Source organism: Hypanus sabinus, chromosome 3 (genome assembly GCF_030144855.1).
Source record: "Hypanus sabinus isolate sHypSab1 chromosome 3, sHypSab1.hap1, whole genome shotgun sequence".
Classification (NCBI taxonomy): Eukaryota; Metazoa; Chordata; class Chondrichthyes; order Myliobatiformes; family Dasyatidae; genus Hypanus; species Hypanus sabinus.
Genome location: NC_082708.1, coordinates 65,051,018 through 65,079,011, shown reverse-complemented (window position 1 = coordinate 65,079,011; position 27,994 = coordinate 65,051,018). Strand labels below are relative to the sequence as shown.

The 27,994-nt window shown below is 38.5% G+C and overlaps 1 protein-coding gene across 9 annotated transcripts in view; it reads left to right on the top strand.

The window, feature by feature from the left end:
* sytl2a (synaptotagmin-like 2a) overlaps positions 1-27,994 on the top strand; it is a 123,749-nt gene that overhangs the window by 30,861 nt on the left and 64,894 nt on the right. For 3 of the 9 annotated variants that reach the window (XM_059964535.1, XM_059964530.1, XM_059964533.1), the window contains exons 1-2: positions 4,031-4,264; positions 4,998-5,172. The gene's annotated coding sequence lies outside the window, so the exon portion shown is untranslated. Of the gene's footprint in view, positions 1-4,029; positions 4,265-4,997; positions 5,173-27,994 lie in introns of those variants that run through there. The other 6 variants (XM_059964534.1, XM_059964531.1, XM_059964536.1 and 3 more) reach the window with 6 other exon arrangements.

The window sequence follows — 27,994 nt, the reverse complement described above, 5'->3', positions numbered from 1 at the left end:
GGTGCAAAAACAACTATTGAGAACAAAATATGTTTTCTAACCCTATGGAAAAACAGAGCTGGTGTTTACCGGGAGGATCATTCCCGTGCCATATAGAAGGTAGCAGTATTCTCATATCTACTCCTCCGTTTTGCATTTCATTTTGAGTATAGCCCATAATGTCTTCAACTTACAAGCCATCAATGGTATAAGCACTCACACTATCACCTCCTCTCATCCTTCTACTTCCCGGATTAAACTATACTCTTGTGCCATTCACATTGATTGCACTATGTGCCATCTACAAATTGCACTTGCATTTAATTACCATGGTACGGACAGCACCTCCAAAACAGGCAACTAACCAACTGGAAGGACTATCCACAGGTCTATGGGAACAACAGCACTTACAAGTATCTCCAAGTTACATACCTTAACTGGAAATTTCTGCAGGTCTTTCATTATTGTTGTATTTGAATCTTGGAACTCCCTATTCAACAGCATTATGAGAGTACGTTTGCAGAGGAACTGCACCCTGCCACTGACTCCTTGAGGGTAATTAAAGTTGGGCAATAAATGTTTCTTGCCAGTAACACCAAAATAAATAAATTTTATTTATTGTTCAAGAGCTCATGCCTACATCAATATGACATACAACATGACCATATAGTCACAGAGTATTACAGCAAGGAAACAGGTTCTTTTGCCCAACTTATCCATTTTGACCATGGTACTCATCAAGCTAGGCCCAATTGCCATTGTTTGGCCTATATCCCTCTGTACCCCTTGTATCTATGTAAGCACTCAAAAGTCTTTTAAATACAGTATTGTTATTGTATTTTCTTCAACCACTTCCATTGGTGGCTCTTTCCACATGGACACATAAATAGGTTGTCTCTCAGGTCTCGTTTAAATATTTCACATCAAATCTTAAACCTATGCCCTCTACTTTTTAGTTCTCCTTCCTAAAAGAAAAAGACAATGTGCATTCACCCTATCCATGCTTCTCATAATTTTAAACATCTCTATGCTCCACACACCCCTCACACATCCATGTTCCATGGGATGAAGTGCTGGTCTGCCAAAAATCTCCCTTTTACCCAGCATCCTCCTCAATTGCTTCACTCTTCCTAGATTGTTGCCACAAATATTCAGAGAACATCTTGTTCACATCCAAACATCTGTGCAGGGGAATAAACAGTCACCCTTTCGGGCCAAGATGCTTCATGTTATAGAGATGTAGAGAGATCATGGACTATTGCAAGAAACATAAGTCATTAAAGAAGATGATTTTAGCTTTCCAAATATTGACTGCAACTCCTATACTACAGAAAGACTAGATGGAATAGAGTTTGTCAAATGTATTCAGGAAAGTTGTTTTATCAATATGTATGCCTTCGTTAGTCTCGATAGACCATGTATTTGCACCTTGGAAAGTTTCCAGGGCACAAGCCCGGGCAAGGTTTTTTTAATACGGAAGACCGGCAGTTGCCCAAGCTACATGTCTCCCCTCTCCATGCCACCAATGTTGTCAAGGGAAGAGCATTAGGTCATCAATATATGGAGGTTCCAACAAGAGAGAGTGAGATGCTGAATCTTATATTAGGAATGAGACAGGGTAGGTGACAAGAATGTGTATAGGGGAACACTTTGGATCTAGTGATCATAATGCCATTAGTTTCAAAGTAAATATGGACAAAGATAAGTCTGGTCTCGGGGGTTGAGATTCTAAATCAGAGAAAGGCCAATTTTGATGGTATCGGGAAAGATCTAGCAAGTATTGATTGGGACAAGTTTTTTTGGCAAAGGTGTACTTGGTAAGTGGGAGGCCTTCAAAAATGAAATTTTTAGAGTAAAAAGCTTGTATGTGCCTGTCAGAATAAAAGGTAAAAGTAACAGATTTAGGGAACGTTGGCCTTCAAAAGATATCGAGTAAAGTAAAAAATAAGGATGCATAGTACGTATAGGCAGGTAGGATCAATTGAGTTATGGAGTATAAGAAATGCAGGAGAACACTAAAGAAAGAAATCAGAAGGTCTAAAAGAAGACACGAAGTTCCCGCAGCAGACAAGGTGAGGGAGAATCCTAAATGATTCTGCAGATATGTTAAGAGCAAAAAGATTGCAAGGGACACTTTTGGTCTACTGGAAGGTTGGAATGGTAATCTATGCGTGGAGCCAAAAGAGATGGAGGAGATCTTAAATGGATTTTTTGCATCTGTATTTCCTCTGGAGATGGACACAGTCTATAGAAATGAGGCAAAGCAGCAGCGAGGGCATGCATCCTGTACAGATTACAGAAGAGGAGGTGTTGGCTGTCTTGAGACAAACTAGTGTGGATAAATCCCCAGGGTCTAACAATGTGTTCCTTCAGACCCTGTGGGAGCCAAGTGCAGAAATTACAGAGGCCCTATTAAAGATATTTAAATTATTCTTATGGATAGGTAATGTAGCAGAGGATTGGACGATAGCTAGTGTTGTTCTACTGTTTAAGAAAGGCTCTAAAAACAAACCAGGAAGTTATAGACTGGTGAGCTTGGCATCAGTAATGCGGAAGTTACTGGAAGGATTTCTAAGGGATTAGATATAAGAGTATTGGATAGACATAGACTGATTAGAGATAGTCAACATGGCTTTGTATGTGGTAGGTTGTGACCAACCAATCTTATAGAGTTTTTCTAGGAAGTTTCCTGGAAGGTGGAAGAAGACAAGGTGGTGGATATTGTCTACGTGGACCAGGTCCTGCATGAGAGGTAGGGAAGGAAAGTTCAATCACTTGACAATCAAGCTGAGGTGGTAAACTGGATTAGACAGTGGCTTTGTGGGAGAAGCCAGAGGGTGGCAGGAGATAATTGCCTTTCTGACTGGAGGCCTGTGACCAATGGAATATTGTAGGGATCAGTGCTGTGTCCATTCTTGTTTGTCATCTATTTCAACAAGCTGGATGATAATGCGGTTAACTGTATCAGCAAATTTGTGGATGTCATGAAGAGTGGGGTTGTAGTGAACAGCAAAGAACACTATCAGAACTTGCAGGGGGACCAGGAGTAGCTGAAAAAATAGGCTGAGAAATGGCAGATGGAATTTAGTACAACCAAGTGCGAGGTGTTGCACTTTGGTAGGACAACCAGGGTAGGTCTTACACAGTGAGCATTAGGGCACTGAGGAGTGTGGTAGAACAAAAGCATCTGGGAATACAAGTCCATACTTCGTTGAAGGTGGTGTCACAGATAGGTAGGGTTGTAAAGAAAACTATTGGCACACTGGCCTTCATAAATCACTGAGTACAAGAGATGGGATATTATGTTGAAGTTGGAAAAGACATTGGTGAAGCTTTATGTGGAGTATTGTGTGCTGATTTAGTCACCTACCTACGAGAAAGATGTAAAAAAGGTTGAAAGAGTACATGGAAAACTTACAAGGATGTTGCTGGGGATGGAGGACCTGAATTATAAGGAAAGATTCAACAGGTTAGGACTTTATTTCTTGGAATGTAAAAGAATGAGAATAGATTTGGTAATGGTATACAAAATTATGAGGAGTGTAGACAGGGTAAATCCAAGCAGGTTTTTTTCCCACTGAGGTTGGAAAGGACAACAACAGGATATCATGAGTTAAGGGTGAAAAGTGAAAAGCTTAAGGGGAACTTCTTCTCTCAGAGGTTCCGGGGGACTGTGGAAAAAGCTGTCAGCACCAGTGGAGCATCCAAGACCGATTTCAATGCTTGAAAGAAGTTTGGATAGGTACATGGTGGGAGGGGTGTACGGGGCTTTGGTCTGGGTGCCTGTCGATGGGACTAGATATTTTAAATGGTTCGGCACGGACTAGATGGGCCGAAGGACCTGTTTCTGAGGGGTACTTTTCTATGACTGGATGACTCTATCAGAGAGTTGGGATGGAAAACCAACCAGTGCAGCTGCAGTCGGAAATCATCTGGTTCCGAATCAAAGAAGCGCATCTGCAAATCTGTATTATTTCACTTTCCTGGAACAGTTGGTGTATAAAGGTTTACTTTGAGAGCTGACATCAGCGGAGAACCCATTTCCGGATTCCTTTTCTTTGTTTGCACACGGCCTTGCCCAGTTTCGGTATATGACAGGAATGCTACGCGTTACTTATTCTACAGGGTGGAAACTTTAGGTTGCTAGCACTGGACTACTGCACGACTACAGTTTGTTTAAAGGACCGTCTTGACTAGCTCAATGTATATACCTCGCACGCTGACTCTGAAGAGTGACTCAAACCAGTTTAAAAGTTCCTGTCGGATTACAGCGAAGTGCGTTCTGGTGAGTCCGTCTATGCATGTCTGTTCCTCTGAACGGTAGTAATGTTGATAGTTGCGCGGAATAATGTTGGTCGGAAGGAAGCATGCAGGCTTAAGGATAAACAGAAACGGGAATCATAAAATGCCAAAGCTAAGTCTGCTTTGTGATTTGCTATTTAATAATTGAGGGTGAGTGATACACGTACGTTGTCTTTTCGGCATCGAATTCTTCAGACACCAATAATCGCAGTTTCCAGGAAGCCACGGCAAAATAAATGACGTTTTATGCTTTTAGATATACAAAAGGGAAACTCCTTTCCAGAGGTACAGTGTATTAACTTTACTCCCAGGTACCATTCCCGTATCGCGTGTTGTCTATGTATTAGAAGAGATCATTTTCTGTGAATCTGGTAGCGTTTTAATTTTAAATTGAAACGGAATCTTCATGATCTATTATTTTCCAGTGTGTTATTTTGACAGCAGAAGACAGTTTATCAAACCGGCCCCGTTTTCAAAACATTAATTTAACTCGTGTAAATGAACAAATCAAACCAACAGATGCGTTGACGTAGCTTGCTGATAACATTTCTTCCTAAAGAAATTGTAAGCTTTGATTGCAGGTCCTATCCCAGTCTCCGAGCCTATTAACTCTGCATTGGTTGATTACGATCCGGGGCGGGATGTTAGAGTGTTGTAATTTTTCATATATAAATTAAGTGTAAGTGAATATAATATAATATTTGAACCTATCACAGTTTTGTTTTGCAGAATCTTGCATCATTGTCTTGGCCAGCATTTGCTGCCTGTAAGATAACCGTTCTTGAGAAGGAGGCGATGAGCTGCCTTGAACTACTACAGCCCCCCTTGTGAAGACGCTTCCATCGTGCGGTTGAGGAGGATTTATTGGATTTAGACCCAGCAATAACGAAGGTTTGGTGATACTCAGTATTCTCAGTGTGGTACATTACTTGGAAGCAATCCTGCAAGCGGTGGTGGTGTACCTGTGGGCTTGCTGTACTTGGCTTGTGATTGTGGGTTAGGGAGACACTGTTGAACCAACATCAGGGGAAATTAAAGTTGTTTTAGTTGATGAAGTACCAATCAAGCAGGTTGCTTTGACCTGAATGCTGTCAAAAATATTTTGAGAGTTGTTAGAGCAAATGAAGAATATTCCCTCATACTCCATGACTTTGGGCTTGGAAAGGGTTTTGAATAACCAAAGGTGAGTCAGAATAACCAATTTCTGACTTCCACTCATATCCATTAATATTTATGAGGCTGGTTTGATTGAGTTAGGGGTCAGTAGGGGCCATGGGACAATGGAGAACTTGACAAAGCTGATGTTAAGACCAGATAGTTAGATCATCTTGTTGGAAAATGCCTTTGTCAATCTGTAAACTAGCATAGACTGGTTGGACTGGTTAATTTGTTGAGTTGTTCAATTCCATTTGCAATGTTAACCATCAGCAAACATCTCCACTTTTTCCTTGCAATGAAAAGAAGTTCATTAATGAAGCAATTGAAGGAGGTTGGATCTGAGATAGTGCCTTAGGAAATTTAACGTCTTGGGACTGAATGATTGACCTCCAACAGACACAATAGTTCTGCTTTCTGCAAAGTTTGTCTCCAGATATGGGAGAATTTTCTCATTTTTGTACATTGACTTAGATTTATAGGGCTTTGATGTGAAAGAGATTAATTTCTACCTCGTGCCTGGAATTGAGCTCTCTGGTTTCCTGGCTCTTCACTATCATCCCTACAACAGCATCAGTAATTTCACAGATGTTTGTGATATTTCATTTAAATGATGTTGTGGAGAAGCAGAGTGTTTTATGTCTGTATGTTAAAGAAACTGTACTTTGAAATGGACTTTTGCTTTTGGATATGACAACATTTTTTATACTGGAATTAAGATTTTATTGTCATGGATCTGGGGAGTTTGGGCCAGGCGTAGCTTTCCATGAATGGTATGGGAGGTGTTAAGATATTGCAGAATGGAATCACATAACTTGTTTTGAGCAAATCTGTGATATTGGCTATTTCTAATTGCAGTTTTGCATTTCTCTGAGTACAATTTATTTCAGGAAAGTGTGTTAAATTTCTTTTTGATTAATGCGTAAGAATGTGGACATGAGAAAGATCCTTTTTCTTAAATATTCAGGCATAATGTAGGAGAGGAGAAAATCTAAAGTTTGATGGGTTTAATGATATGGAATTCATTTGTTCTTTTGCTGAATATAGCTATGAGCTAATTTTATTCAACTAATAAAAATACACTTTAACTTTATAAACTTAACTAGTTATTGTTCTACATTTATGGGATTACCAGCTTCACTAGAAAAATATTCTTAGGGTATCCTTATTTGTTATTTTTAATGTCATTCTTGGATCTATAGATTTGATTTTACATCACAAAGTTCTGAGTTGACTAAAAATTAGAATATACTTTATTCATTTTTATATGCTGATACATAGTTTGTGTTAGGAGTTTAGTTAAAATACTTTACAATCTTATAATCATTTTGTAGTATTTAAAATAAAAGTGAGTTAATAGAAAATATTGTACAATCTTATAGCACAAAATAGCTATAAGATTGTACAGTATTTTTAATATTAAATCACATGGCAGCGTTTAGTTAACTGTTCTCTGACAACTTATTTTTAATGTGAAATTGTATGATTGATTGTATAACCAGTTAAATTCAGACTTTGCTGTTTATATAAGACAGCTGGCAAATTTTAGTTTAACTTTATATCACATGTTCTGAGTATGACTAATTGACATTCTATGACATTACAGTAAAGTGAATCAGTCATTCTCATTGGGGTGGAAACTAGATATGCAACTGGCTATGAATTGTGTAAAACTAGTTGAACCTGATTTACCATTATCAAGACTCTTTTTCCAGGAACATTTAAAATTAACGTCAGGTTTTCTAGAATTTTGGAAATGATCACTTGAATGATATGAAATGTATTTTAACAAAATTACATTTTAGTCTTTTTAAGGTTTAATTAGTTTTATAACCAATCTGTTGATAGCATTTTATTGGATGTAATGACCCCAATTAGCATCTTGGGGGTGGGTGGGAATTCTAACTTGCGTAAGTGAAAATATTTGAACAGTTACACAAATCTTTTACAGTATTGTGTAATATGCATTTCAAATAGTTTATATACTTGAAACTCAAGCATATTTAATGGCTAATTTAGAGTGTTTGGTGAAACTACAGTGAATGTGGATTTGTGTTAAATAACATCTAACTGATGTAAATTTGAGCACAAATATTTATTGAGGAATCACACTGCAGATAGTTTGACTAGCCTTGCAAGTTACCCATTTCTCCATAATCAAAGGATGTTTTTAACAATCCAACATTCATAACGTAAATTTGTTTATAAGATTTGGGACACAGTAAGTGGTAGAAATAAATGTAGTGGCAGATCCCAAAGCTTTTTGGACTTTAAAGGACATTTGGAAGTGTTAATACTTTTCATGAAGAGAACGTGCATCAAGCTTACAATATTTTTATAATCTTTTTTGTTAGGCATTACTCAGTTGATTGCATTCTTGTGTCAGAGTTGAATGACAAGTCTTATTCGAGTCTGTATATGTGTTGACCCTTTGGAACAGTATGAGAGATAATGGCCCAATGTCAAAGGTGCTGCTTTCCTGTTGTTACACAAAACTGAGGTCCCACCTGCTCTCTGAAGGGAAGAGTAAATTCCAGGGATTATTTCCTGGAGCCAGAGGATTTTCTCAAATGTTTTCTCCAATGTGTAGCACCCAATCAACATCACGGTAGATTATAGTCATCGTCCATGTACCTTTTTAAACATCATGTGCATAAATGTCAGTCATGCAAAGCCCTGTTACATGTAAAACAGTCAGGGATGTCCTGTGATTGTGGAAGACTCCAGATAGTTGCGTGTCTTTCAATAAGTAGCTTTTTCTAGCAGGCTACTGTGGATGGTTGAAATCAAAAATATCAAATAAGTTGAACAGTGTTGATGAAAAAGAAAATGAGCTATGCCAAATAGCCACTTCTGGTGATTTTTAAAAATTCTTATGAAATGTTGTGGTAACACTTTTTCTTTCTCTGGATGGTGCCTGATTGATGATTTCCAGCATTTTGTTGTTCTTATTCCAAATAATCTTTGGCATTAACAAAGCCTTGGCCACTAATGCTTCACAGGGATTGTCTGAAGGCACCAAGTTGAAATAAAACCTATATCAAAGTGTGCATGATTAGAATGTTTCAAATATATAGACAATCTGAGTGAGCTGACAAATGTAAAACATCAAGTCTAACACTTGTCCCAGAGACTGATGCTTAAATTTTATAGCATTCTTGTTTTTATTTTGTTACTAAATAAAACTTTTTGGGTTGTAATTATCACCTACATGATTTACTTATTTACAAGTGTATACTTGTAGCATGTGAACTGTTGAGAGTAATTGGGTGATCTGTTGTTAAAGTTTGACTTAGTTGGTCATCATGTTACCCAGAAGGAGATGCATGATAGTCGACTCTTATGTTTCTTTTTCCTTTTCCCCTAGCCTCAATCTATTAAGACTTGGGCATCCTCAACATGTGGTTATTGCAATAACTTATAGATTTATTTTTAAGATGCACAGTCAACATATACCATTTCTTCAATGCATCAACAAATCTTTCGGCAATAAAGGAAAAAGGGGTATTTAAACATACAGGTCTCAAAACCTCACCCAAAACACATGCTGTACCATACAGCAACATTTCCTTTTCTGAAATATTCTTCCGAAGTATAGACTACTCACAAATTTTTAAGCATTTGGAAACAGTGTCAAAATGCAATATGAAAGAGAACTGATATACCTTGATTGGAAATAGTGCTAAAATTTGTCAATGATTAGTTCAAGATTTTGAACACACAAAATCCTGGTTAAGGGTTATGGAAGTAACACTTTATAAGAAGCATTTGCATGCTTTGATAGGAAAGCTGTGGTTTTGATGAAAAGCTAATTTCGCTAGGCTAAATAATTCTTTCATCTCCACTCGTGTATAACTTCAATGACTTTAGATTATTACTGGAAGCCATGTATTTCTAGTATTCTTGCACAGTTTATTCCATGGATAAATTATTGGCTCTCTCTTCCTGATCAGATCCATTTGTAATTTGCCTTTTATCAGCTAGAGGAGGAGGCTGAAAGCCCATTTTGTATGTTGATGAAACTCAGTTAATTTGATCCACAGCCATAGGCACCTGTTATCAGACTTTTGTGGCATTTTCAATAATTTTAGATGGGATGTTTGCAATGATGTTGCTGGGACTTGAGGACCTGAGTTATAGGGAAAGATGGAGTAGGTTGGACTTTATTCCCTAGCACATCAAACACTGAGGGGAGATTTGATAGAGGTGTACAAAATTATGAGGGGTATTTATAGGGTAAAGGCAAGCAGGCTTTTTCACTGAGGTTAGGTGAGAAGTCAAATGTTTTTGCTACTGTTTATACTTTTCCAATTTCTATAAATTTTATAGTCCAAAACTCAGACTGAGGTTGATTTACTTGTTTATGTTAGCTTTTTTTGGCTCTGCAATTATGACCCCTCTTCCCCAACTGCCAATCAAATTGCATTCCAATTCCAAATACTTTAGTAGTGGATTTTAAAATTTTACATATCTTCTTCTTGTGACCAAAACTTTAATCTCCAATATCCATATATTCCAATAATCTTTAGTCTTGTGATGTCAGAGTTATGAATGCATTCCTCCTTGCCTTTAGGGGCAGAACATTACTTAAAACAATGTTACTTGACTGCATTCACACTTTTAGACCTAGTATGCCCATGTGCTGGGCTTTTTATCTTCAGAACTTTCCTGGGTGGAGTAGACAGATATGAATTACAAGAAGTTACTAGAAACAGTGGAATGGGATTACTCTGAGAATCAGGATAGACTTGTTGAATTAAGTGACCTCCATGTCATGAGAGGTATAAAAATAGAGTCATTACTTCTTTAAAGTAAGCTTTGGATTCACTCTTCCAATTCCACTGCCAAGGGCTGGAGATTGTTCTTAACATTTTTAAGGGCATGATACTCCTTGTAAGGCATGAAAAATTTTATTTGCTCTTCAACCTTGCCTGAATGAGATCTTAAGCTATTCCTCTCTGTGTCTTAAGCATTTATCAGTTGTTTAAATTTGGGAATCTCTTCTGTAATAGTGTATCCTGGAATTAATGTTAGGGTTTTGTGCTCCTGCAAGATCAATGTTCAAAAACTCTTAGTATCTTGTAATTGTAATGCTCTTCACTTGGCTCTGCAATTTACCTTAACCCAGCCAGACCATTTGTAGCAGTTTGGCAATACATTAATGTTCTACAACTTTTTTTGCTACATAATGCATATTTTGAGAGTAGTCTGAGCCAGAGACAATGCTTTGCTGGCTGTAAAATAGTTTAACAGCAATTTAATAGAAGAACATGGTCTGATCCATGTGAGGGTTGTGCCAATGCAAAGGGTCTTATCTGCTGAAGATAGTCTCTTCCACTCTCCAGGTTCGCACCAGGAGATGTGACCAAATTGAGTGTGAACCTAGGAGATCAATAGTGAGCATGGAAGCTCTTGACTGCCAGTACAATTAAAATAATGATTTCTTATGCACAAGAATGGGTTTCCATCTGACTGAATTGGTTTGGCATTTCCTGCGAGATTCACATTTTATCCAACATAACTTGTCAGAGCAAACTCAATTACATTTAAGAGAAGTTCTTCAACTCTCGATATAAAAATGAACTATGAATAATTTTTCATTGATTAAAACATAATATTGCTTCTATCTAAATGTACTTGTTTACACATTTACCAATAACCAATTGTTTTCTATTTGTGATCTATTTTCTTTTAAAAAGATGCTGATTTAGGTGTTTCAGTGTGTTAATCTACAAACCAATTAAACATGCTGCAGCTGACGGGTGCATATATACAATTCGCTTAAAATTTGTTAAACTAGTATTATTTCATTATAACATTGACAGTAGCCATGATGAAGCTAGCTCACAGAGCAAATCCCTTCCTCCATCATTTATTTTTTCCCTCAGCAAGGGCCTGGACACATTGCAATTTGCCTATCGCCACAATAGGTTGACAGCAGTCACCATCTCAATGACTCTCCACATGGCTTTAGACCACCTAGACAACACAAAACACCTACGTCAGGATGCTGCTCAATTGACTATAGCTCAGTATTTAATACCATCATTCCCACAATCCTGATTGAGAAGTTGCAGAACCTGGGCCTCCGTGCCTCCCTCTGCAATTGGATCCTTGACTTTCTTACTGGAAGACCACAACCTGTGCAGACTGGTGATATCATATCCTCCTCGCTGACAATCAACACTGACACAACTCATGGATGTGTGCTTAGCCCACTGCTCTACTCTCTCTATACCCATGACTGTGTGGCTAGGCATAGCTCAAATACCATCTATAAATTTGCTGACAATACAACCATTGTTGGTAGAATCTCAGGTGGTGATGAGAGGGCATACAGGAGTGAGATATGCCAACGAGTGGAGTAGTGCTGCAGCAACAACCTGGCACTCAACGTCAGTAAGATGAAAGAGCTGATTGTGGACTTCAGGAAGGGTAAGACAAAGGAACACATACCAATCCTCATAGAGGGATCAGAAGTAGAGAGAGTAAGCAGCTTCAAGTTCCTGGGTGTCAAGATCTCTGAGGGTCTAACCTGGTCCCAACATATCGATGTATTTATAAAGAAGGCAAGACAGCAGCTATACTTTAATTGGAGTTTGAAGAGATTTGGCATGTCAACATATACACTCAAAAACTTCTATAACTGTACTGTGGAGAGCATTCTGACAGGCTGCATCACTGTCTGGTATGGAGGGACTATTGCACAGGACAGAAAGAAGCTGCAGAAGGTTGTAAATCCAATCAGCTCCATCTTGGACACTAGCCTACAAGATACCCAGAACATCTTTAGGGACCGGTGTCTCAGAAAGTCAGCATCCATTATTAAGGACCTCCAGCAGCCAGGGCATGCCCCTTTCTTACTGTTATCATCAGGTAGGAGATACAGAAGCCTGAAGACACACACTCAGCGATTCAGCAACAGCTTCTTCCCCTCTGCCATCTGATTTCTAAATGGACTTTGAAGTTTTGGACACTACCTCACTTTTTAAAAAAATATACAGTATTTCTGTTTTTGGATTTTAAAATTTATTCAATATATGTAATTGATTTACTTGTTTATTTATTATGTTTTATTTTATTTATTTCTTTCTCTCTGCTAGATTATGTCTTGCATTGAACTGCTGCTGCTAAGTTAACAAATTTCACATTACATGCCGGTGATAATAAACCTGATTCTGATTCAGTGACCTCTTCTCATGGCCACCACCAATTCCAATCCCAACCTCCCCCCCGCACCCCACTCCCCACATTCTACCACTCACCTACGCATTAAGGACAATCTGCAGTCTAGCAGTCCTCATGTCTTGGGAGGAAACTGGAGTAACCAGAGGAAACCTACAGAAGCTTCAAACCCTGGAGAGTCAGACTGGAGATCAGGATTGAACCCAGATTGTTGGAAATGTGTGGCAGCAGCTCTATTCAAAGTCTGACTAGGTCCTGAGATTGCTGTGACCTCTTGGCAACTTGCACTAAGTAAATTGCAGGTAAATTGCACCAAGTTTTCTTCTGAAACATAGAAAACCTACAGCACAATACAGGCTCTTCGGCCTGCATAGCTATGCCGAACATGTCCCTACCTTAGAACTGCCTAGGCTTTACCCATAGCCCTGTATTTTTCTAGGCTCCATGTAGCCATCCAGGAGACTTTTAAAAGATCCTATTATTTCCACCTCCACTGCCGCCACCGGCAGTCCATTTCACACACAATCCACTGTCTGCATAAAAAACTTAACCCCTGACATCTCCTCTGTACCTACTCCCCAGCAACCTTAAATCTGTGCTGTCTTGTGGCAGCCATTGCAGCCCTGGGAAAAAGCCTCTGACAATCCACATGATATGAGATCTTCTCTACAAATACTCACCAGGTCTGAGTCTGGTTTGAATTGTGAAATCACAGGATCAGACATTTCCAGACAAGTGTCAACACAATTTGTAATTAGTGAAATGAAAAGCAGCTGTTGGACATGTGATAGAACTGTTCTCTATGCCATCAGCATCAACTTAATATTAGAGATTGATTCTCTGCAGTCTGGTTGTCTGTGGAAAGAAGAATGGTTCCGAACAAAAGCACTTGTAACTATTGGAATGAATCAGTAGGTGGATAAATAAATTGTTCACTTTCTTAGCTTTCTATAGGAGGAACTCCTTCAACTGAACAAGTATTAAAATGTACCTGAACCTGCAAAATTGCAAATGAAAGAATCGTGCAGATAATATTTTACATTATTAACTCATTTTTTTGCATGTAATGGTACCACAGTCCTGTATGTACCAGTTAAAATGAGCACAGGAGGATTCAAGTGTTTTATTAAACATTATGGGGTTTAAAAGCTTTTCTGCCATGATTGACTCATCTTTTATTTTAAAAAACTGTGATCCTTAGTTACAGTTTTAATTTTAAATTACCTTCAATAAGGTTATTGTAAATGGTTTAGATTATTGGAGCATATTGAAGCTAAGAATATTTCCAATGGATTTTGATACAAATTCAGTTGAAATTAGAAATGGTTTTTTAATCAGTTTTTTCATATAGATGACATTCAAGACGAGGAACTAAAAAAATAACCAAATTAAAAATACTTTGTCTTACAAAGGGACATTATAAGATACTTAACCATTTCTCCAAAATAAATGAGGGAAAACTGCTGTAAAATGAGAAGAAACCATTTCAATATGTACACCTGGCATACCAGAAAGTGGGTTGCGGAGGGGTAAGGGAGTTTATGGGGGCTGCACTTTTTTTTTGCTTGCTTGCGTGCATGCACGCGCACACAGATCTGTGCAAAAGTCTTGGGCACATATATACAGCTTAGATGACTAAGGATTTTACTGAGTATTGTATTTGTCAATGTGGAGTAGAAAGTTTGTAAATCACTGGGAGCAAAGGGTGTTGGGAATGGTGAGGGTGAAGCGCGGCGGGAGGGGTGTTAGATGGGTGGCAGAGAAGAAGTGCCATGGACAGGGCGGGGAGGGTCGGCATGGGTGCAGACCAAGCAAGGTCATTTGATTCCAAACAATAGATTTATTGATCATTATAGAATGCATCTCTGATGCTTCCCATTCCTTCCCCTCTCCCTTCCCCTTTTCCCAACTATGATTTCCCTCTCCCTGTTCACTTCCCACTTGCATTCCGCAATGTCATCACTCACCTGTCATGAAACTTGTTTTTCTTTATGGTAGCAGTACAGTGTAATACATAAAATTTACAACAGTGCCATGCAAAAGTCTTAGGCACCCCAGTCTTAGGCACAGTAGCATGGTGGTTAGCACAATGCTTTACAGTACAGGTGACCCGGGTTCAATTCCCATCATCCCCTGTAAGGAGTTTGTACTTTCTTCCCGTCACAGTGCTGGCTTCCTCCCATCAAATGCCTACTAGTTGGTAGGCCAATTGGTCACATGATTAGGCAAGGATTCAGTTGGGAAATTTTCTGGCTGGCGTGGATTGAAGAGCCTTCTCTGTACTGTATACCAATGAATAAATATTTGCCTAAGACTTCTGCACAGCCCTTCTTGCCCAATGGGCCCGCTCCATCAATTGTTCCCTCTAAGGTGTGCATTTGTGTGTTTGCTACTAGCACACAAAGGAATTTAAACTACGGACAAAAGGTTGTCACCCTCTCCCTCGTTGGCATGGCCAATATACTTCACAATCATACTTCTGATGTGAAAGGTGTTAACATCGTGGAGTTTATGATGACCTGCCTGCAGATTTTCGAACTGGCTTATTTATACTGTTTTTATTGAAGAAATTATTCAGTGTGCACATGTTGTTGTCACTGGGGGAAAAATTGCACAGCACAAGATTTTTGTGCAGACTGATCATTACAAATTGGAGGGAACATTGTGTGCCACCCAGTTACACCCATGTGACCAATCAAACTACTAACCCATATTAAACTGGGATTTGGACCACAGAACTGCTTCAGGCAGAAGAATGACATTAAGTGGTACAACTCATTATAAGTATGTAGCATTTTAGTGCCATCTTGTTTGTAGTGGTGATGTAAAATGATGAAGTCCTTTACATAATTTTGCTAAGAGTGACAGCTCAACTTCAGGGCTTTGGTCATGAGACTATTGAGAACAGGAGTTAAGTGCAGGTGATTTGAATGTTATGGCCATTTAGGTAATGGAAATTTGCCCTGATAAAATTCACTGTCAGGATTTATGTGAAACAAAAAGTAAACAAATAAACAAGGTTCGTCTTTCTGGATGTACACATAGATGATGTGTTATGATAAATCCTGATACAGATTTTTTTTCTGAGAATGCATTTCTCCTGTAATGCAGAGGTTGTTTGTGCAATTGTGATAATATTCTGTCAAAAAGTGGGAGATCTGCACCTGAATGGGGATTAACCACTTGATTGTAGTTTCGAAGAATTACTGATAAATATGAATGGAAAGGATATCAAATAGATGCCTCGTTTACTGGTGGTTGTAGCTGTGCATTTTTAGTATAAACTCAAAAATGTCTGTGCTTTGACGGCTGTGACCTCATTTAGTTTAGAGTCAATATTCATGAATGAAAGATGTCCAACTAGGTTGTTTTTCTCCCCAATGGTATCTGGACTGATTGCTGTAAGGGATGAGTGAAAATGGGACATGAGAGTGAGCATCTGCACATATAATAAAAATAATAGGTTATTCCCACAGTCTAGTCAACTGACACGTGGAGGACATCTTTTGAAAATTGAGGAAGTGGATAATGGAAGGCTTGGTGTCTTTATGCCAAATTAACAGTACTAATTATAGGTTGCATGTATTCATTGTCTGGTTAACATTAATGCTATGTATGGTTATGCAAATGACCATGCATTCACTGTAGATCAATTTTTATAATGTTATCAGCAATTATGTGCTTAGGCTTTTAAAAAGTAAAGAACTTTTTCTTTTGGAATTTGAAGTTCGGTAATAATATCATTGAAGAACACCTTCTCTGTTTCATAAATACTGGCTTGAAGTATTTTGCTTGATATCCTCAGATTCACAGGGTACAATTAAGTGACAAGGTGTCCCTAGACATTCCAGATATTATTGGGTTTGCCTTGCATCAAGTTCAATGAAACAACATCTGAATTTTAATTTGAGGTCTGCAATGCTAACCCACTGTTTCAGAGTCACTACTCATATTTTCTTTAAGCTAAACAAAATAAGTTTGAGCTTTCTTTAACGTCTGCTATTTCCAACACTGTTGACAACTTGCAGGAAGATCTCAAGGGGCCATGGGTGGATTTCAAAGATCTGCTCTCTGTTGTCATCAGTGAATCTATGATTCTCCACGAAAGACTACACAAGGTGGTGTTGAATGAAACAGTGATGGAGACTGCGGCAGCACGTAAAGGAAGCTCTGTCCCTCCTTGGTATCCCTACTTCATCACCTATCTGTATGTAAGTTTTAGTGGTCCCTGCTTACTGGGATAAGATTTGTAGTCAAAGGCTCTACTTTAAATGAGAATAGTCTCACGCCATTACTCATCAAGATGACTTTTAAAAAATATCTGCAAAGGAAGAATGGACATGAAGCATTAAGAATTAGGAGAAACAATGGTTCTTTCAGCCTTTTGCACCTATTCTGCCATTGAATAAGACCATGAATGATATTTTCTGTCAGTGTCCTATACTACACCACATTCTTAATACTCAGGCAAACTATTGTACTTCAAGGTTGGCGAGAAGAGAGAGATTGGTTGCTTCTTAGGTTATCCAGTGCTTAAACAATTATTGAATTAATACCCTCTGCATTGTAATCATATGCCTATTTATTGCAGGTGTATATACAAACTTTAACCATGCTCTGAATGACTAAGTTACATGTGTATATAAAAGAAAAGGTCAGATGATATCCCAAACAAAACTTTGATCAGGTCCAGGGACAAACCATCTTCAGAGGGCTTCCATGGTTTTACCCTGCGTGAATATGCAAAAGAGAACACTTACTTACAGCTTGGCTGCTTTAAATTCTACTTGAAATATGGAGCTATAAACCAAAAGGATGTTATCAAATTAGTTTGGAAACTAGCCCTTTGTTTATTTGCATTTATTTTCTGTCATCCCACTTCCTCTTTTTAGTAACCCATTTATTTCCATGCTGGAGTCTGAAAATAAGCAGCAAAATCGACTGTCAACCAGAAATATTAAATCCTTGAAATTGTAGAGTATGAAATGCCATTTGCGACAAAAAGGTGAAGTCTGGAAGTTTCAGATCGATAGTTGCATTTGTCACTTTTAAACTGTAAAGGAGGAAGTCAGTGCATGAGTAGACTAAGACTGTTTTGATAATGGTAAATGGATATATCTGGATTTCATTTCCTGTGAAATAAGCATATACACAGTACTGCGCAAAAACTTAGCCGCATATAAAAAAAATTCTGTAAAGCTAGGATGCTTTCAAAAATAACCGAGTTTTTAAATATAAAAAGCACTATAAAGAGCAGTAAACAGTAAAAAAAAATAAATCAAATCAATGTTTGGTGTGACCACCCTTTGCCTTTAAAACTGCAACACTTCTCTTAGGTACACTGTTGTGTAGTTTTATAAGAAAATTGACTGATGGTTGTTCCAAGCATCTTTGAGAACCTGCCACAGTTGCTCTGTATACTTTGACTGCCTCATTGGCTTCTGTCTCTCCAGCTAATCTCAGAAAGTCCCGATGATGTTGATCAGGGCTCTGTGGAGGCCATATTATCTGAAACCATATAAAATAAAATCTAGGGTGCCTAAGACTTTCCCACAGTACTGTAAATGCCAGAAAGTTAGTAATAAGTACTTACCATCAAGAATGTCAGTAGGATTATATATTGATAATATAATAGCTGAGGCACTGTCTCGATTCAAAGTTCCCTCCCCTTCATTAATATCAGAGCAAGTTTTGAAGATGAGATGAGTTAGGCAGCAGAGAACTTTGGTTTGAATTTTTACTTCATCCTTCCAAGGCAACCTCTAGGAGCTGGTGCACTGAAGTGTTCACGGTTAATGTCCTACCTGTTTCTGCATTTTCTCTCACTTTTCTGAATTCTAGGCCTGGATCTATCAACTTTCAAAGATCACACCAAAGGCAGACCTGCCATGTATCATGATTCTGATTACTTTGAGCATGAAGGTAGCTAAACTGAAACAAGATAATGAGCAGATGTTAGTGACATTAGGTACGAGCTAAGTAATGGTTATTTCATTGGGGCTAACTCCCCTGAACAGATTTGTATCTCAGATCTTTCATTTTCTCTGATGTGACCAGACAAAATCATCCAAAGTCTGCTTAGATTTTTGTGTTCAAGTTTCTAAATAGATTCTGAAATTTCTCAACTTGGATGAAAAGTCATGAACTGGTAGTTTTGTATCAGCATTGATATGCTACTGTTGTGAAGCCTACGGATCACACATACTGTAACATTAGTTTGCAGGCTGGTTTTGCAGTTTTATAAGCCTTTTCTATGATTATCCGTTGCTACTTTTGTTAGGATTATCTTTCCTAATGAGACCATACTTTCCACTGAAAAATAAAATCTGAAAAGAATGAAACTGATTTTTCATCTACCATCAGAGTAGGTTTATTATTACTGACATATGTCATGAATGTTTTTGTTTTGTGGCAGCAGTGCACTGCAAGTCATAAAATTACTAACTTACGAAAAATAAATAGTGCAAAAACAAATATTGAGGCTGTGCTCATGGGTTCTAATTTCCCAATGTATCTTATTCAATTTGCTATCATGCCTCTATTTAAGTTTATGATCCCAGTTTGATTTGAATTTGTTGCTTTCAAAATCTATATGAAATTCAGTTTAATATGTGCTCTATTCTTGATCATTTAAATATAACATTAATGTTATACCATTGCACATGACTTGATCTAAAATAGCCTACTCACAATATTCTATCATCCCTCAGGCCTTTTCACCCTCAAGGTCTTCTTTGCCAATTTTACTTCAGCATTCCACAGGAAGATGGAATCCTTCATCATTATTGAATTTTCATGGCAATCCGCTATTTTGATTATTTCTCTAGTGTAAGAGTTCCCACCTTTTTATTAAGTGCCATAGGCCCCTACCATTAACCAAGGGGTCTGTGGACCCCAGGTTGGGAATCCCTGCTCTGGTGGTATAACTACTGTTAAAGAGAGAAAGTGATTATCATCAGTACATTCTGACTTTGTTATCCTTACTTCCACCTTCAATGATACAGCTTTATTTTCTTCTGAGCTAAACCCCTTTCAAACACTTATCTTACATTGTTCTGACTAACACAACTTCCCCTCTTTCTTTCCCACTTAGTCAAAATATCAACTACCTTGACTATCCCATCTTTGATCAGCTTTCACCCGTGTTCGTAAAACCTTTTTCATTTATCTCTACTTACGGCATTAAATCACTTTGTATCTACTTGTCTCAGTAATCTTGTTGCAAATGCTTTATGAATTCTAATAAGGATGTTTGAGTTTAAAATTTTTACTCTTTTTCCTGCTTTGATCATATTTGCTATTACTAACATCTTTATCTCTTCCTGTTGAACTCTGTTATCACCCATGTGGCTACATTGTTTTATTTTTTTAATGGTTTAAATGCCTCTCATCTAAAGCCAAAACCTGTGCACCTCCCTCAAACTTTAAATCTATGCTGAGAGGCTTTTTTGTTCCACTTTGCTCTTACTTTGGTGTACGCCAATCTGATAAAGCCAAGGAACAGCACCTCATCATAATCAGACTGGTTATATTACATCAAGACCCAACAATGAATTTAACAATCCAAGATTACTGGCTTTTCCAGTTTGTGTCAGAAATGGCCAATTGTATCAAAAAGTCATCAGATGCTGACTGAACTAACATATCTTTTGGGCTTTTTGCAACTGTAGTCAGTCTATCTCATTTTTCCTGCATGTTTTTCATTAAGCTGGTGTGAAGATAGATTGTTGGGAGGTGTCAATCAAGAGAGAATTGGTGGTTGGAGTCAATTACAAAGGTTTATACTTTTGTGAGTGCCCAATTAAACATTGCATGGGGGACTGTTCATGAAAAAGTACAAGTGCTGGAGATGGTCTTTTTGATGATGGAACTTTGGAGAGCAGTGAGGCTGTAAGAGGTAATTAAGCACCCACCTTCCACAAACTTATTTGGAGATTGTATTGGGAGGAATTCAGGAGAAAAAGGGAGAAGAAATCAATGGCATCAAATCCCCTGTAAATCAAAGCCCCAATAAATCCACTTGATAATTTGCTTATGGAAACTTGGGAATTCTGAGCTAAGAGGAGTTGTGAAGCAGAATCATTTGACTCAGGTTAATGCTGCTTGCTAGCATTTTAAGTAAAGCATCCTTCAGAAAGGTCATCTAGTGCCACATTTAGAAGAAAGGCAGCCAGTACATAAAATCTAAGCTTTAAGTGAAATAATTGTCTTGATCTGATTTAATGTTATCCAGCCTTATGACTGTTAAAGTAGGAGATTTTTTTCCCCAAGATTAACCTAATTTAATCAACTTTAACTTTTGCATATGGAGTGCTTGAGATAGATTGCCTTGGTTATATTTATACAATTTATTAAATGTTGTGGTATTTTCACATGCGTCTAATCCTTTCCATGTGACATTAATGACATTTATGCATTTCTTGCAAATAATGACGCCATTTTCTTACAAAACAAAAGCTTTAATTTCTTTTGAAAACTACTTAGGCAGCTTTTATTGTGATGGACACTTGTTAAACACATCTGCTGCCAGCGTTTCTGAAATGGCTTTGGTGTTTTTCAACAATGGAGAGAGGGGGATTCTGACTCCTAATCATATTCCAGTGTTGTTTTTGCTGCAAAGTTTCTGCATGTTGACATCAAGTGAGAATGATATTTGATTGTAAATTGTAAGTGCTGACTTGATAGCTGATATAGGATGAGTGTTCCTATGACCTTTTAGAATGATACTTGGAGAGAACAAAGTAAGACTGGTGGGGAAAATTGTAGTGTATCTGTATGGTTTGGGGCAAGATTCTTGTAGGTTTGCTTGCTTAATACTCTATTGTTTCCCAATTGCATTCTTTGCTAGTTTAACAATGCTTTATTTAAAGAGCAAAAATTAAGTGAGTTCTTTTGCATGACTTTGCGCATAGTCACTGTTGTAGATATTTGGATTTTTTAATTGCAATTATTTGATTCAGATAGCAAACATTCTTCTTGAAGTTTATGCACCTGCTAAAATTATAGACAGTCCTTGATATACATCGATTATTTAAATCAAACCTTCAAGTCAAGTCATTTTTATTGTCATTTCAACCATAACTGCTGGTACAGTACAAAGTAAAGATGAGACAACGTTTTTCAGGACCATGGTGTTACTAGACAGAACTACTTAAAAAAAAAACAACAACACAGAGAAAGCTACACTAGACTAGAGACCTACACAGGACTACATAAAGTGCACAAAAACAGTGCAGGCATCACAATAAATAATAAACAGGACAGTAGGGCAAGGTGTCAGTCCAGGCTTCGGGTATTGAGGAGTCTGATAGCTTGGGGGAAGAAACTGTTACATAGTCTGGCCATGAGAGCCCAAATGCTTCGGAGCCTTTTCACAGACGGCAGGAGGGAGAAGAGATTGTAAGGGGGGTGCATGAGGTCCTTCATAATCCTGTTTCCTTTGGGGATGCAGCGTGTAGTGTAAATGTCTGTGATGGCGGGAAGAGAAACCCCGATGATCTTTTCAGCTGACCTCACTATCTGCTGCGGGGTCTTGCGATCCGAGATGGTGCCATTTCCGAACCAGGCGGTGATGCAGCTGCTCGGGATACTCTCAGTACAACTCCTGTAGAATGTGGTGAGGTGGGAGATGGACTTTCCTCAGCCTTCACAGAAAGTAGAGATGTTGCTGGGCTTTCTTTGCTATGGAGCTGGTGTTGAGGGACCAGGTGAGATTCTCCGTCAGGTGAACACCAAGAAATTTGGTGCTCTTTACAATCTCTACTGAGGACCCATCGATGTTCAGTGGGGAGTGGTTGCTCTGTGCCCTCCTGAAGTCAACAACCATCTCTTTTGTTCTGTTCACATTCATGAAGGTGGCAGAATTTCAACTCCTTTAGCCTCCTAAAGATTATAAGTTCATAAACTGTACTAATTAACAGGCACACACCGCATCACAGGACTGCGGCCTATAAACTAGGCTGCTTTGCAAAGCATAATCCTGCAGGAAACCTTGCTTTTACAGCAAGCTATGCTGATTACCAAATTGTCCCAAGGGAAGCTATATTAACCACTGAATTATATGATATATCTGTAATAGGATGTCTTGGAGAGTGAAAATATAATCACACAAATCTCATAAACTTTTGTTTGATAGCTTTTTTGTGTGTAGTAATGTGGCAGGGATGTTTTCTGTCAGTTACTGCATTAAAAAAGTAGTTTTAGAGAGAGCTATCATTCCTATGTTTTACCTATGTTTTATACTTTGAAAAGTTTGATTTTACTTTGAGTTGATCCTTGGGCAAGAACTTAAGTGATTGAAAGAATTTTATGGGTGTAATTTATGAAATATTTTGATTACTCATCACAGATTACATTGTCTCCTCCTACATAGTCAACAAGTTGTTTAAATATTTACACAATTAAAATGCCCGGCATTTTAAATTCCACAAATGTTTGCAGTTAAGTAAGTCTGTTGCCAGATTTTATTCAATCTGTAAAACTTCACAGGAATATTCTAGTAATAGATAACTTGTATCATAACCTTCTACTTGGGCTGCTGACCACCATCAGGACTGAATAGAAACATTCCCTCTCTCATCTAAACAGAAGCAGTTTTCCATCATTTCTATACCAAAGCTGAGTGCATTATTGAGAAATACTATTGGCTCTACATTAATGTTAACTAGTGTTTTCTGGAAACTAGAAGAGAAACAACAAGGAATTTCATTTTGCCTAGTCCTACAAGGTTGAAATACATTTAGGTGTAGAGTTATTGACCAAGATCAAGGGCTGAGACTTGGTTGGAAATCAAAGAAGTGGCTAGATCAGTGAGGAGATTGTGGTGGGAGTCCTCCATTAGGTGTGTGCATTAGGGTTAGTCAGTGTGTGCTGATGTTGTTGATGAAATGGTGATGGGGATAGTGACAAAATGATTAAAATAAGTATGAAATCCAGTGGAGTTCCAGTTCATTGCTGTACTATGAGGATCAAATTATCCCAGAAATTATCAACTGTATCTGTGTGCATTGCGAAGGAAATGATGTAATGCAATGTGTATCTGATGTTGATATCGTGTCATATGCACCAAGTGTAACTGGTCAGGAAATGGCATGAAATAGCCCAGGGCATGGTTGTCACTTGCATTTCACTCAGTAGTTGGTATATTTTCAATCAGACATCACAAAACTAAACAGCATCTTGTAAATCCAACTCATAAACTTTAAAATCATTTGAGGGAATGATCTTTCCCCAGAACTTGATGCATTTTCAAACAATTTTGCATTTTAAGAAATGCAGACTCTTAAGTGGGTTGAGAAGGGAAGAAAGTTTAAAATAAAACCAAGAGATGAAATTGCAAAGTGGATAATTGAGCAAATAAAAAGGAAAACAGTATAGGGGAAATGGCACTGAACAACTGGACATTGAAAATGCTAACTTCCCAAAGAAAAGGGGGTGGTAAAATATTGAACTTGGTGTTGATTCCAGTCAAAAGGGAGATGCAGTTGCTCAACTTCCTGTTAAGTTTACTGAGCCATTGTAGGAGAGCAAGTCTGAATGATGTAGAGGATCAAATTGGAAAACAAAGTCCTGTTGAAGGATGAAACAGATGTTGCAAAGCCAACTGTTCAATATTGAATAAGTGGCATTATGAGCAGCTTTCATCTGAAATCAGACATGAGAAGTTTGGGTGCCCTTAGAAACCCCAAGTCCAATAATGATACATTCAGGCTGAGATTGTCAGCCTCCAGCCGTCATTTTCCTTTGTGTGAAGCATGAATCTTTCCAGTGGAGATACTTTTCCCATGCTTTCAACTGAATTTAATGCTTTTTGGTGCCATGCTCAGTGAATCATGTTTTCTTGTTAAAGTTGGTAACTCTTGACTTACCTCACCAATTCAGCATGTATGCATGTTGCTTAATTGCCTGCAACTGGCTATAAATTGATGTGCCAGAGCCTTAATCTGTTGGTTTTGGAATGGCCTGTTTCTGTCTATTGCAAAGTCTTTTCATGGCTTGGTGTGTAAGTAGTGCTTTAGTAGCTTCACTAAGTTGGCACATTGCAGTCGAGTCGGTTTAGTGCAGCTCCTGATGTGCTTTTCTAGATTCAGCTACAGGTGGTCCTCCTGTTTGAAGATAATGTGGAGTGAAGGATTTGGTAGAAGGTTGCAGATTGTGGTTCATATCAATTCTGTTGGTATACCACTGTGCCTTTTTAAAATACTATTTTACAACTATTAAATCTATTCCTAACCTTTTCCATTCACACATTGATAATGTTACCCTACATGTACAATGTCTTTATCTCCAATATCACTTGGACTGTAGAGCAGTTACTGTTCCACTGTTGTCACAAATAGTGTCAAAATAGGTTGCATATACAGTGGTTTCTGGTTAATTGGGACATATCGGGACCAGTACCTTTTTTGCTCAATTAAGCGGCAGTCCCAATTAGCCGAAGTTCCATTGGAGTAGTTAAAAAGTTATAAAAGAGACTAACTACTGTTTCAGTGTGTTATGTATTCATGTAGATTTTGGCTCTTACACTTGTTGTCATGTTTCCTGTGTGCTATGTACTGAACATAATATGAGAGGGCATTCTAGGTAGATGACTTACAGGCAAAATAAACACTGCATGTTTGCTCCTCACCTTTCCATCTCTCGGGTGTGTTATTCACAGCCCCCTGCATTCCCAGAACCAGAAACATAGCAACTAGTGATTGAGGTGGCAATTCCTCATGCAATATTTATTGTTTTGTTCCCTTCGGCAAGAAATGTCAGCGCGCAATGCTGGTGATGTAACATGCATGAGCAACAAGAAAACCACCGCAGCAAGTGTGGTGAGTGAAGAATCCAAAGGGAGAGAACAAGAACGCAACAGTCAAATAAAACATAAGAGAAGAAGAGAGAGTCGGATAAGACTAGTTAACTTTTGCGAATTGTAATTGAGTTTGAAAAATGGCGATAATGTTTAGTAGTGTGGGGCGGAATGATAAAACGATGGAGCAATGGAGTTCATATACTGAAAGATTTGAATATTTTGCACTGGCAAATTAATATTCATGCTCCAACTTTTCTGACTGTGATGGGTAGAGAAACAATTTATTACACAGTCCAGTGCAACCTGCTAAGTCTGTCAATCAGCCAGATGAGGACATAATTTCTTAAAAGGAATCAGGATGAAGTTAAGTCTACTTCACATTTTGTGGCGGTACTGAAGCAATTGTCTGAACTGAATTTGGGCAGTCACTGAATGACATGTTACACAATAGACTCGTATATGGCCTGCAGAGTGAGGCAATTCAAAAACATTTGCTAACATTTCAGAAGAAAGACTAACAATACAGAAGGCAATTGAGATTAATACATCTACGGAGATAGTAGCTAAAGAAGTGGAGCTACTAAGCGCAATTTCCCAAGTTCGTAAAAATTTCTACTGATTTTAAGAATAAGACACCTATTGGCAAACAATGTTACCACTGTGTCAAACCTGGGCATTCATCAAAAGAATGCTGGGATAAGGATTTAATTGCCGAATCTGTGGTGAAAAGGGATGTATTGAGTGTGCCTGTAAAAGTAAAGAGACACAGTCAATCCAAAACACTGTAATAAAGAAGAATGATGTTTGGAAAAATGAAAAGAAACATGAACAAGATGGAGCATGCTGAGGATGGATTGAGTGACTGTCACTCTGAGGTTGAAGAAGCTTTGCATGTTTCATCTGTTTCAGGACTCAAAGACGATAATTGGTTGACCCTGCAGATGGATTGGGCCACCGTGAGGATGCACGTGTGGACATGGATGCTACAGTATTGCTAGTGTCAAAGATAGTTTACAAGGAGAAATTGCAGCATCTCATGCTAGAAGGGGAAGGTTGACTTTAAATACATGAACAGTTGAGGTTGTTCCAGTGAGGAGAGCAGTGGAGATTAATGAACCAACGCCCATTGTACATTGTTAAAGGTAGTTACTCCATGGTTCTGGACCCTGCGGCTGAAGCAGCTCAAACTCAACTGGCACATTGATTGATAGGAGCACTGGTCTTCAAGAGGTATTGAAGAAAGATGCAGAAGTATTTAATGGAAAACCGGTAACCACTGTTAAGCCCGACAAAACACTCAAATGCCTTGGACCATATTTCCTCAAACCGAAGGTAAAGGATGAATTGGAAAAACTGGTCCAGAGTCAGGTATTGGAACCAGTGTGTGCAAGTAAATGGGCAACACTAGTGGTTCCTGCCATAAAAGGGATGGGTCTTTTTGGCTTTGTGGAGACTGCAAGGTAACTATTGAACTGATTCTTACAGCTGAACAATATCCTCCTCCCTTCATTGTTGACCTTTTTGCTGGATTGGCAGGAGGACAGACGTTTACCATGACTGACTTCTGTCTAGCATACTTGCAGATGCATGTGGAGCCACAGTCACAGGAACTGTTGACAGTAGTGAGGAATGTTCAGATACCAAAGGCTTCTGTTTGGTATTGCCTCAGTTTCTCTATTTATTCACCAAGCGATGTATCAGATCCTGAGGGGTTTGACAGAGGAGCAAAACTATTTGGATGACTTGGCCATTACTGGGAAAACTGAGCGTAAGCTCCTACAAAACTTGGATGCTACCTTACAAGGACTTGAGCAATATGGGCCATGGGTCTGGAAGGACAAGTGTGAGCTCTATTGACCTTTGATTAAAGGATCATCACTCCTTGACTTCAATCTTTCATTCACATGCAGACTTTTCTAACCTGGCTGCTCGTCAAATGCAACGTTAGGCTTTGTTTCAATTTGCATATTGGTACAATATAAAGTACAGGAAGTCTAAACACCATTCAAATGCTCATACACTGTCCAGAATTCTCTTAGTTGTTACAACTCCAGAGCCATCCCCAAAAAAGATCTTTTACTTCAAGAAAGCATATACAGCTCAGATTAACTGTGGTGCAAGTCCAGAAGGACACATGTATTGACCCTGTTTGAATTAAAGGATGTTGCCTGGATTGGGGAGCATGCCTTATGAGAATAGGTTGCGTGAACTCAGCCTTTTCTCCTTAGAGCGACAGAGGATGAGAGGTGACCTGATAGAGGTGTATAAGATGATGAGAGGCATTGATTGTGTGGATAGTCAGAGGCTTTTCCCCAGGGCTAAAATGGCTAGCATGAGAGGGCATAGTTTTAAGATGCTTGGAAGTAGGTGCACAGGCGACGTCAGGGGCAAATTTTTATGTGGAGAGTGGTGAGTGCATGGTGTCGGCGATGGTGGTGGAGGCAGATATGCTAGGGTGTTTTAAGAGACTCCTGGAGAGGTACATGGAGCTTAGAAAAAAAGAGGGTTATGGGTAACCCTAGGTAATTTCTAAAGCAAGTACACGTTTGGCACAATATGTTGGCCTGAAGGGCC